We start from the raw sequence: 13198 nt of genomic DNA on the forward strand, positions 1-13198 counted from the left end.
ACACACTAAGGTACCATGCTTTTCATATCCGTGGTGCTGGGTCTTACTGTCCGCGCGCGCACCATTTTTACCTCAGCACGTGGATTTGCCGACTTTCGCTGCAAGACCTTTTTGAAGACCGGGTAGAAAGGTCTCTGTTTGAGCCTCTGTAGTGGTAGACCAGAGAGTCTACTGGCTAAGACCAAGTCAGGAACATGATTCATATGATATGTTGGTAGCTGCTGCTAAACACAAGTGGCCATTTAAACACTCAAACACTTGAAGGGGATTTAAACTGAATGGAAGCGGAAAACTCAATATTAATTATGGTTAAATGCTTCTAATGAGGTTAGAGTGGAACGTTGTGAAAGGAAGCTGTCACTGGGTATTCATCATTTGGGCACTACTCATTAAGACCAGCGTGACGCACATTTGTCAAGAAATTCACTGTACATTGACCTAGAAGTAGGCCTGTATACAGAAAAATACACAGCTCAAAAAATAAAGGGAACACTAACACATCCTAGATCTGAATGAATGAAATATTCTTATTAAATACTTTTTTCTTTACATAGTTGAATGTGCTGACAACAATAACACACAAATTATAAATGGAAATCAAATGTATCAACCCATGGAGGTCTGGATTTGGAGTCACACTCAAAATTAAAGTGGAAAACCACACTACAGGCTGATCCAACTTTGATGTCATGTCCTTAAAACAAGTAAAAAATGTGGCTCAGTAGTGTGTGTGTGGCCTCCACGTGCCTGTATGACCTCCCTACAACGCCTGGGCATGCTCCTGATGAGGTGGCGGATGGTCTCCTGAGGGATCTCCACACAGACCTGGACTAAAGCATCCGCCAACTCCTGAACAGTCTGTGGTGCAACGTGGCGTTGGTGGATGGAGCGAGACATGATGTCCCAGATGTGCTCAATTGGATTCAGGTCTGGGGAACGGGCGGGCCAGTCCATAGCATCAACGCCTTCCTCTTGCAGGAACTGCTGACACACTCCAGCCACATGAGGTCTAGCATTGTCTTGCATTAGGAGGAACCCAGGGCCAACCACACCAGCATATGGTCTCACAAGGGGTCTGAGGATCTCATCTCGGTACCTAATGGCAGTCAGGCTACCTCTGGCGAGCACATGGAGGGCTGTGCGGCCCCCCCAAAGAAAAGCCACCCCACACCATGACTGACCCACCTCCAAACCGGTCATGCTGGAGGATGTTGCAGGCAGCAGAACGTTCTCCACGGCGTCTCCAGACTCTGTCACGTCTGTCACGTGCTCAGTGTGAACCTGCTTTCATCTGTGAAGAGCACAGGGCGCCAGTGACGAATTTGCCAATCTTGGTGTTCTCTGGCAAATGCCAAACGTCCTGCACGGTGTTGGGCTGTAAGCACAACCCCCACCTGTGGACATCGGGCCCTCATACCACCCTCATGGAGTCTGTTTCTGACCGTTTGAGCAGGCACATGCACATTTGTGGCCTGCTGGAGGTCATTTTGCAGGGCTCTTGCAGTGCTCCTCCTTGCACAAAGGCGGAGGTAGCGGTCCTGCTGTTGGGTTGTTGCCCTCCTATGGCCTCCTCCACGTCTCCTGATGTACTGACCTGTCTCCTGGTAGTGCCTCCATGCTCTGGACACTACGCTGACAGACACAGCAAACCTTCTTGCCACATCTCGCATTGATGTGCCATCCTGGATGAGCTGCACTACCTGAGCCACTTGTGTGGGTTGTAGACTCCGTCTCATGCTACCACTAGAAAGCACCGCCAGCATTCAAAAGTGACCAAAACATCAGCCAGGAAACATAGGAACTGAGAAGTGGTCTGTGGTCCCCACCTGCAAAACCACTCCTTTATTGGGGGTGTCTTGCTAATTGCCTATAATTTCCACCTGTTGTCTATTCCATTTGCACAACAGCATGTGAAATTTATTGTCAATCAGTGTTGCTTCCTAAGTGGACAGTTTGATTTCACAGAAGTGTGATTGACTTGGAGTTACATTGTGTTGTTTAAGTGTTCCCTTTATTTTTTTGAGCAGTGTATATTGGGTGTTTCCTTCTGTAAAGACTGAATATACCTTGTGTTTTACAAGCCACATGTTGTACTTCCCAAAAAGTGGGTGTAGTTGGCGTGTTAATGAAAGCCAGCCTTATGGGAGCACGCACGAACACACGCACAGCCTCTTATGGGAAATACCTTGCCAGCGCTCTGTGGCTCAATGTTAGCCTTCCTTGTTAGCCTAGGTTTCCATGGAGCTATGATGAACCACATAAAGCAGTGTATGTAGCAATGGTGTGTGTGTGTAGGCTACCGTTAAGTCTCACCTTCATTCAGCCCATCCCCCATGAGAGGAACACACCCACGTTTACATGAGTGAGTCATAGATAGTCATACAGCCAGGGAGATGGGGAGCAGTTGCAGGACTGTAGAGAGCGAATGAGCGACGCCTTTGATCTGCTTTGTTGTGATGAGGCTTTTGGTTGGCTCTTCTGCTCTGTCATGGGTCTGTGGCCAGGGCCGATAATGTAGCAAGCCTTTTTAGGTGCAAACTCTGAGACGAGTGGGGATCTGTACATGGAGGCAAGATACAGTAAGTCAGAGAATGGCTTAACCTCTCTGGGATATGTGGGACGGTAGTGTTCCACCTCGCCAACAGCCAGTGAAATTGCATGGCGCCAAATTCAAAACAGAAATCTCACAATTAAAATTCCTCAAACATACAAGTATTTTATACCATTTTAGAGATAAACTTATTGTAAATCCAGCCACAGTGTCCAATTTCAAATGGGCTCTACAGTGAAAGCTCACCAAACGATTGTTAGGTCAGCACCTAGTCACAGAAAACCATACAGCCATTTTCCATTCAAGGCGAGGGCTCACAAAAATCAGAAATAGCGATTAAATTAATCACTAACCTTTGATCTTCATCGGATGACACTCATAGGACTTAATGTTACACAATACATGTATGTTTTGTTCGATAAAGTTCATATGTATATCCAGAAATCTGTTTACTTTGGCGCGTTATGTCCAGTAGTTCCAAAACTACTGAGAGTCACATCAATTTATGGAAATACTCATAATAAACATTGCTAAAAGATACAAGTGGTATGCATGGAATTTTAGATCCACTTCTCCTTAATGCAACTGCTGTGTCAGATTTCAAAAAAACTTTACGGAAAAAGCACACCAAGCACTAATCTGAGTACAGTGCTCAGACGCAAAAACAAGCCATACAGATATCCGCCATGTTGTGGAGTCAACAGAAGTCAGCATTATAGCATTATAAATATTCACTTACCTTTTGATCTTCATCAGAATGCACTCCCAGGAATCCCAGTTCCACAATAAATGTTTGTTTTGTTCGATAAAAGTCCATAATTTATGTCCAAATACCTCCCTCTTTGTTTGTGCGTTTAGCCAAGTAATCCAAATTTCATGAGGCGCGATCACTAGGTCCAGACAAAAAGTCAAAAAGTTCTGTTAATGTTTTTAACATAAATCTTCAATAATGTTCCAACCGGAGAATTCCTTTTTCTTTAGAAATGAAAAGGAACGCAGTTAACTCTCACGGGAGCGCGCGAGACTGAGCTCATGGCACTCTGCCAGACACCTGGTTGAAACAGCTCTCATTCCCTCCTCCTTCATAGTAGAAGCCCCAAACAAGGTTCTAAAGACTGTTGACATCTAGTGGAAGCCATAGGAAGTGCAATATGACCCCATAGACACTATATTCGATAGGTAATGACTTGGAAAACTACAAACCTCAGATTTCCCACTTCCTGGTTGGATTTTTTCTCATGTTTTTGCCTGCCATATGAGTTATGTTATACTCACAGACATCATTCAAACAGTTTTAGAAACTTCAATGTTGTCTATCCAAATCTACTAATTATATGCATATTCTAGCTTTTAGGCCTAGGTAGCAGGCAGTTTACTCTGGGCACCTTTTTATCCAAGCTACTCAATACTGCCCCCCAGTCCCAAAGAAGTTAAGACAGAAGCTTTTTCTTTTGCTCCCTCTTTAAAGCTGGGATCCAAGGTGAAACAGCGCCCCAGTCACACTTTTTTCTATTTAACTGGAGGAGATGAGCATCTAGCATCATATGCGATGTCCAAAGGAAAATAGTTTTTGTGGTTTGAAGTAACATCTTTGTAATATCGCAAGCGGACGTGGCAGTTTCACCGCTAAGGATTCCATCTTTAAGTTAACATTTGTATCCCTTTCTTTTACAGCCTGCTCGAGTAGGCTACGCCTAATTTGTCATCAGTAATTGAAAATGGTTTTAAATTGAGAATGTGTCACTGATCTACACACACACACACACACACACACACACACACACACAATGTCAAAGTAGAATTATGTTTTTAGACATTTTTACAGTTTAATGGCTGTGATAGGAGAACTGAGGATGGATCAAAATTGTAGTTACTCCACAATACTAACAAATGACAGAGTGAAAAGGAAGTCTGTACAGAATAAACATATTCCAAAAGGTGCATCCAGTTTGCAATAAGGCACTAAAGTTATACTGTAAAAAATGTGGCAAAAATTAACTTTCTGTCCTAGATACAAAGTGTTATGTTTGGGGCAAATCCAAGACATCACATCACCAGTGATTGTGTTAATTAATGCAGGATTTTGCCATTTTCATGCAGAAAGGGAAATATAAAACGTAGAAAAAGTATCTTGCTTGGTTTAGTAAATGCAGATCTAAAATGCTTCTTGTTGTAAATTCTACTCGGCTTCAGCCACGGTCAAAATCATGAATGTAAAAGGACAATTTCCTGCTTCAGTTGCACTTCTCCACTTGGATGAAATATCTTTGCTCCCCTGACACGATCTGATGAGTGGGCAACTTTTCTCCGGTACTTTCCTCCAGTGTAGTTTTTCTTAAGACTGCAATTTAAAATGCAAGTTTAACTTCAAGCAAAACATTAGGGAATTTTGCTGGCTGCATTCTCTGACGAAAACGCCTTGCTTTTTCATTGTAAGCTAATGTACCTAGCTATTTGTGGCTGCTATCCAAATGACGTTGCACATCTGTTATCATCTGAAAACATTTTCTGCTGAATGTGTTGCACACCTCTTACACTTGTTACAGGTTTAGGATTTTCCATTTGTGTTTTGAGGTTGGACTTTAGCACGTAAAGCTTGTTAGCAGGTAGGGCTCACCGTGTACGTCGGTATGTATTACACATTCGGGTGTCATTAGTGGGAAGGTGTTTCACCTGTGCTGACCCAGGTGCTATTTAAGAGTGGCTGGCACAGTGCTCCAGTTGTCTTGATAGATGCGGAGGGTTAACTCGGCTGAGAGTCAGACTCGGCCGACGTAATGTATTACTAATGTCTATGATGTGGGAATTGGGCTCGGGACGATTCCAGTGTGAGTTATCTGGCCCAAATGTATATATTACTTGGGGCTCAGGTCGATTCCGGTGTGAATTATCTGGGCCAAAGGTATTACTTGGAGTTTGGGCCGAGGCTCCTCTCTGGCAGATGATGACACGAGCTGCTTTATATAATTAACATTTCATTTATTTTTTCCACATTTTCTCATTGTTTCTGTGATCAAAAAAACACAATTAACATTTAAATTAAATTATTTAAGAGCCCTGTGTAGTATTTTAGTTTTCTGATACTTTGTGCAAGGGAATTGATAAGCATTAAAACTTTGCATGGAGCCTCCTGAGTGGCTAAGACACTGCCTCATTGCTACAGATGCTGGTTCGAGACCCGTGCCGGCCGAGACCAGGAGACTCGTGAGGCGATGCACAATCGGCCCAGCGTCATCCGTGTGAGGGGAGGGTTTGGCCGGCCGGGATGTCCTTGTCCCATTGCGCTGTGGTCACCAGGCGTATGGTGTTTCCTCCGATTTTGTGGATGGGTATAATTTGTACGTATAAAATGTATAATAGTAAATTTAAAATGACTAAAACGGGTAATTCCGGAAGACTGAAATGGCCCGACATACTTGAGCCGATTCTGGGCAGTCATTCATTTTGATTCCGGGCAGAGTCCATCAGTTGGTCTGCTTCTGGGCCTACTCCTCATTACTAGCTGGGGTGTAATGGTTTAAAACACCAATTTATTTTCAAGATACAGCATAATGGTGTTTTCCATACATTCTAATGTTTTTGTGAATTATTCTTCTACTTTGACATTAGAGTATTTTGTGTATATTGACAAAAAACAACACTTAAATCCTTTTTAATCCCCCTTTTGTAACACAACAAAATGTGGAGAAAGTTAAGGGGTGTGAGTACTTTCTCCCAGACAGTGTGGGTTTTTGTCTGCTGTATGAGGCCACAGTGAAAATCTGATTATTTGTGTGTGGAGTCCATATTAAACAGGGTGCACGATAAAGGGAATTTGGTCCCTTTTGGGACACATCCAGGCTGTAAAAGATAAGAGCAGATGTTAATCAGATTGGAACCTCCTTTCTCTCCATCTCCCAGCTGAATGTTTTTTTTATGCTCTGAGGGAATTTGGGGTAAAGGACAAACTTTTCTCCTGTGTTTCCTGAAAATGAAGACAGGTTTCTTAGCAAACTCTATTTAATCTATTAATCTAAACATAATCTATTTGACATACTAGTAGTAACAATAAAACCAAATATTTTTTAAATATTTTTTTTATGTGTGTGGTGTGTGTGTGTGTGTGTGCTTGTCACGTTGACATAGCGTCACTACAAACACATCCTTAGCCAGCATGTAGTAAGTCCAGGGTCAGTACAGAGGAACAACGCTGCCCTCCTGAGGTGTACATCTGTAAGTGCAACATGTCTTTCCTTTTCCCCCACTGCTTCATCTCAACTATGGCTGAATGCGCATTTCTCTTCTGGCTGACTGTAATATCTTATGCTTTTCAGTGATAATCTGTTGCCTTTTGAAAGCGCTAATAGTACTGCGTGGAAGATTATTCATATTTCTCACCTTTTGTTGAAAGTTTGTGTGAATGAAAGATTGAAAAAGTGTTTTATGCTGTTTTCTTAACGTAATAATAAGAGATTATTGGCACCCAAAGACCTTGACTACTGAGACTTCTGTTTTCTTAAGAGCAGCCACAATGAGCTGTTATTGGCCTATATGTTTTTGGAGCCACGACCACAACTACCCAGCAACACAACACAGATACGCCAACACACAATACAGCCATGGAGATGGGCAAACACTTCTTCTCCAATTTGAAGTCTCTGATCACACTTGTAGGCAATGTCATGGTTACGTTGGCTAGCTAAGCTCATGCGCAGAAACACTTCATCGGGTGTAACGGTCGTTTCACGCCGAACTACATGTGCAGGCCGTCAAACCAAATGCATTCTTTAGATATAGTTTTTGACTAAAATGAAAACGTGTCAGTTTGTCACTCTCACGAGGTTGTAGTAATAACATGTTCGACTACTTAAGCCATTAGCTCAAATCTAGGTTGTCCCTTTTAGATTTGGAGAAAATGAACTAAGGAAGAGTTTTTCACTTCTCTCATTGACTTCTCAAACCCTAAACGCCGGCCTGGTCTTCTTGGTCTATTTCACAAGAGGTGCCGAAAGTCATGATTTTTGCAGCTGTGGGTTTAGAAACTCTGCGATACCACTTTGTGTTCTGTTCTCAGCTAGGTCCTCATCTCAGATATGGCTTAGTTACATATGAACTGTGGGATGTTTTGTTACATGTACTGTAGCCTCGCCTCCAATCGAAGGGGGTGTGTGAGAGAATAGTAAACTAACCATCAAAATCAGACTGGGGACATTTCGGTCCCCACAAGGAAAAATGCTATTTCTGTGGTTTAGGATTAGGGTTTGGGGATACAGGCTAGGAGTTAGGGTTAGGTTTCCTGTGTGTGAGAGATGTCCGTCACTTCAAGACACATACTGTGTCGTTGATGCTGTTTTAGGTAGAGGTGCCATCCTTGTACCTGTCTAATCGATCCAAGTTAAAGTAATACATCCTTTGAATGTTCAGGTCCATTCATGAGATTAAGGTCTCTATTCATAAAGCATTTCAGAGTAGGCGTCCTGCTCTAGGATCAGTTTTGTCTTTTTAGATCAGAAGGAATAAGATCAAATGGACAGGGAGGGGACCTGGTCCTAGGTCAACGCTGTAATACTGCCCAGTTGTGTGTTCTCTGTTCTCTCTCTGTCAGGACAGTCTAACTTTGACCAACAGAGGTCTCCCTTGGTACATAGTCATTGAGATTGTCCTGCTCTGACATTGCTGGACTAATGTAGTCATTAGTGGGAGAATGTGTACACGCTTTCATCGTTACATGTAACCGCTCATTGAAACGTCTCGCCTAGTAAAACAGGAAACCACTAACTGGGGTTTGGCTCTGTTTCCCACACTTGGCCAGTACTTGTCTGCATCACAAATGGCACCCTATTCCCTATATAGTGCAGTTTTTTTCTGACCAGAGTTCTATGGGCCCGGTCTAAAGTAGTACACCCTACAGGGAATAGGGTGCCATTTGGGACACGTCCTTGGTTTTATGACACAGCAAACACTGGACCATCCATGTTAATCCCAAGAGGCTGTCCTGCCCAGAGAGAAGAGGGCTTGTTACGCGCGCGCACACACACACACACACACACACAGTGCCGTCTAGCCACCGGGTTCCCACAGTGAGTCACCAGTGCCAGCCAGCTGTGGTTTGTTTGTGGGAAGAAATGGCTTGTCGCTGCAGTGAGGATTCAGGAAGTCGTAGCTAGGCCTACATGGCATACAATAAAATCAAGTCCTAATTAAATATGTATTTGTCACATGCTTGGTAAACAACAGGTATACACTGAGTTTACAAAACATTAAGAACATCTGCCCTTTCCTTGACAGACTGACCGAGTGAATCCAGATGAAAGCTATGATCCCTTATTGATGTCACCTGGTAAATCCATCTCAATCAGTGTAGATGAAGGGGTAGAAACAGGTTAAAGAAGGATTTTTAAGTCTTGAGACATGGATTGTGTATGTGACATTCAGAGGGTGAATGAACAAGACAAAAGATCTAAGTGCCTTTGAACGGGGTTGTTGTAGGTGCCAGGCTCACCAGTTTGAGTGTGTCGTGAAACCGAGCAACGTTGCAGTTTTCACGATCAACAAGTTTCCTGTGTGTATCAAGAATGGTCTACCACCCAAAGGACATCCAGCTAACTTGACACAACTGTGGGAACCACTTGAGTCAACATGGGCCAGCATTGCTGTGGAAAGCTTTCGACACCCACCTTGTAGATAACATGCCCCGACGATTGAGCCTGTTTTGAGGGCAAAAGGGGGTGAAACTCAATATTAGGAATGTGTTCCTAATGTTTTGTACTCTGTGTAGACTAACAGTGAAATGCTTACTTACGGGCTATTCCCAACAATGCAGAGAGAACAAAAAGGAAACAACTTGAGGAATAAATACACAATAAGTAATGATAACTTTGCTACTGTATATACATGGGGTTACCAGTACCGAGTCGATGTGCAGGGGTACGTGGCAAATGTACATAAAGTCACTAGGTAACAGGATAGGCAATAAACAGTAGCAGCAGTGTAGGTGATGAGTCCGGTAGCTAACTATCACACTGTGGCAGCACGTTCAGTTCACACACCCACACACTGAGACTGGGTATTCTCTTCTATTACTGTACACTAGAGGGGACATAGTTAGCCCTCAATTGCCTATTGTGACAACATATCACATTGAGGAATTGTGATAGAAATCTCTTTTGTCATACGACAGTTCGTTGGTTTATTCATATGACAGTTCATTCGTTCTCTCCCCACCTGCTTTGTCTCTGTTCTCCTGATGGAATGCATCTCACAATGTGGAAGTGTTTGTGTGCTGCTTGCCCAAGCCTTCCTTGAATAGGTATAGGTTTTGCCCCCCCCCCACAGACAATGACTACTCTTAACTTCCAGAAGGGGACACTGTGGTGTTAGCATTGAGATGGCGTCGGCCCTTTTTCTTCTCTGGGAGGAGAGCACAGACTAAACCCCCATAGACTTGCATCATGTCTTGTGTGTGCTGTGCAGGACAATAGAATACAGGTAGTCAAGCCATTGTTATGCTGCGCTTGCCTGTCCGGTCATCCAAACAGTAGCAGTGTTGTGGTCTTGCCTGTGCCTCCCTGCGACGATGACTTCCTGCATTTTCCCCTGTCACTGCAGAAATGCCTTGGACAGGAAAGGATAGAGCAGGAAGTGTATACACGCAGGTCAACAGGATGTGGTGATGTGATGGAGGTAGAGTCAGTCAGAAGTGCTGACTTTATTCCAGAAGCGGTTCCTACCACTCTAATGACTGGGAAGTCTTTAGAATGGGTCAGAATGGAATTTCCGCCCGGGTCAGAAAACGGAGCCTCTCATGCCAGCCTTTCGAACTGTCATTGTGGAACTTAAAGGCAAGTCAGTTAAGGACAAATTCTTACTTAGACCACGGCCAAACCTGGCTGACGCTGGGCCAATTGTGCGCTGCCCTATGGGACTCACAATCACGGCCGGATGTTATGCAGCCTGGATTTGAACCAGGTATTGCAGTGACGCCTCTTGCACCGCCTCGTGCATTAGGATCTCATAAAGCTCCATCTAAACAGCATCCCCCCAGCCAGAGAGAAAAGACCACCACTGACCCAATCACACCAAGGAAATCTCATCTAGCCTACACACAGCCTGAGGAGGGAGAGAAGAGAGGCACTATGAACTAATCCAATACTGTACCTCCTCAACCTCCACCCACTAACTGCTGGGGCCCCTTCATCTTAATTAGGCTGCCAAGAGGAAGCCCACTTCTGAAGTAAACAACAACCCTCTAAGATGTTTTCTGGTGTTGTGATGTTAGCTAGTAGCTACAGTAACATTGCTAGCTGCTCATAGCATTTCACTGTAAGGTCTGTTACAACTACCTGTTGTTGTCAGCACATGTGACAAACAAAATTAGATTTGATAGTTCACCACCCATCACATGTTAAACAGGGAGATAACACATGCATAACTGCTTTTAAGTTGCTGACATCAACTCAGGCTGCAGCCGCATTGGTGAGAGCTGGGACAAGAGTGTTGGTTGGTAATGGGGTCAATGGAGAGGAGAAGCCAGCCAGCCACCATGGCTGTGTGGCGTGAGCTACGTACTCACAACATCCTCATTAACCAATGCTGCTTCTATCTCTGCTCTCGCTGTTGTGGCAACCATACCTCAGAAGGTGCTGACGCCCAGAGAGGGAGAGCTGGGAAGATCTAAGGGTGGAGGCCGTGGACACAAACTCCGCCCTACCGGATAAGCTAAACACCTTTTTCTCACGCTTCGAGCATAGTGACTCTGAGCGACCGAGGGGAGCCCCTGAAGACAACGGGGGCTATTTGCTTACTGTCTCCACAGAGGACATACAGTTGAAGTCAGAAGTTTACATACACCTTAGCCAAATAGGTTTTTCACAATTCCTGACATTTAATCCTAGAACAAATTCCCTGTCTTAGGTCAGTTAGGATCACCACTTATTTTATGAACGTAAAATGTCAGAGTAATAGTGATTTATTTCAGCTTTTATTTATTTCATCACATTCCCAGTGGGTGAGAAGTTTACATACTAATTGAGTGTATTTGGTAGCATTGCCTTTAAATTGTTTAACTTGGGTCAAATGTTTTGGGTAGCCTTCCACGAGCTTCCCACAATAACTTGGTTGAATTTTGGCTCATTCTTCCTGACAGAGCTGGTGTAACGGAGTCATGTTTGTAGGCCTCCTTGCTCGCACACACTTTTTCAGTTCTGCCCACACAATTTCTATAGGATTGACGTCAGGGCCTTGTGATGGTCACTCTAATACCTTGCCTTGGTTGACCTCAAGACATTTTGCCACAACTTTGGAATTATGCTTGGGGTCATTGTTCATTTGGAAGACTCATTTGCGACCAAGCTTTAACTTCCTGACTGATGTTGCTTCAATATATCCACATAATTTTCCTCCCTCATGTCGCCATCTATTTTGTGAAGTGCACCAGTCCCTCCTGCAGCAAACAAACCCCACATGATGCTGCCACCCCCGGATTGATTTGCACTTTTCGCACCAAAGTACGTTCATCTCTAGGAAACAGAACGCGTCTCCTTCTTGAGCGGTATGACGGCTGCGTGGTCCCATGGTGTTTATACTTGCGTACTATTGTTTGTACAGATGAACGTGGTACCTTCAGGTGTACCTCCAGGTACACCTCCAATTGACTCAGGCTAATTGACATCATTTATCAGATGCTTCTAAAGCATCATATAATTTTCTGGAATTTTCCAAGCTGTTTAAAGCAACCGCTGTGTCAGATTTCAAAAAAACTTTACGGAAAATGCAAACCATGCAATATTCTGAGTACAGTGTTCAGACAAAGCAGCCAAAAATATATCTGCCATATTGGGTGGTCGACATTAGTCAGAAATAGCATTATAAATATTCAAATCAAATTTTATTTGTCACATACACATGGTTAGCAGATGTTAATGCGAGTGTAGCGAAATGCTTGTGCTTCTAATTCCGACAATGCAGTAATAACCAACAAGTAATCTAGCTAACAATTCCAAAACTACTACCATAGATACAAGTGTAAGGGGATAAAGAATATGTACATAAATATATATGAATGAGTGATGGTACAGAGCGGCATAGGCAAGATACAGTAGATGGTATTGAGTGCAGTATATACATATGAGATGAATATGTAAACAAAGTGGCATAGTTAAAGTGGCTAGTGATACATGTATTACATAAGGATGCAGTAGATGATATAGAGTACAGTATATACGTATACATATGAGATGAATAATGTAGGGTATGTAAACATTATATTAGGTAGCATTGTTTAAAGTGGCTGGAGTTGAGTCAGTGTGTTGGCAGCAGCCACTCAATGTTTGTGGTGGCTGTTTAACAGTCTGATGGCCTTGAGATTGAAGCTGTTTTTCAGTCTCTCGGTCCCAGCTTTGATGCACCTGTACTGACCTCGCCTTCTGGATGATAGCGGGGTGAACAGGCAGTGGCTCGGGTGGTTGTTGTCCTTGATGATCTTTATGGCCTTCCTGTGACATTGGGTGGTGTAGGTGTCCTGGAGGGCAGATAGTTTGCCCCCGGTGATGCGTTGTGCAGACCTCACTACCCTCTGGAGAGCCTTACGGTTGTGGGCGGAGCAGTTGCCGTACCAGGCGGTGATACAGCCCGACAGGATGCTCTCGATTGTGCATCTGTAGAAGTTTG

At 43.7% G+C, this 13198-nt stretch overlaps 1 protein-coding gene across 10 annotated transcripts in view; it reads left to right on the forward strand.

The window, feature by feature from the left end:
* The window catches only part of pard3ab (par-3 family cell polarity regulator alpha, b), a 239351-nt gene that overhangs the window by 67748 nt on the left and 158405 nt on the right, over positions 1-13198 (forward strand). The gene's annotated exons all lie outside the window — the stretch shown is intronic.

Source organism: Oncorhynchus tshawytscha, linkage group LG28 (genome assembly GCF_018296145.1).
Source record: "Oncorhynchus tshawytscha isolate Ot180627B linkage group LG28, Otsh_v2.0, whole genome shotgun sequence".
Taxonomy (NCBI): domain Eukaryota; kingdom Metazoa; phylum Chordata; class Actinopteri; order Salmoniformes; family Salmonidae; genus Oncorhynchus; species Oncorhynchus tshawytscha.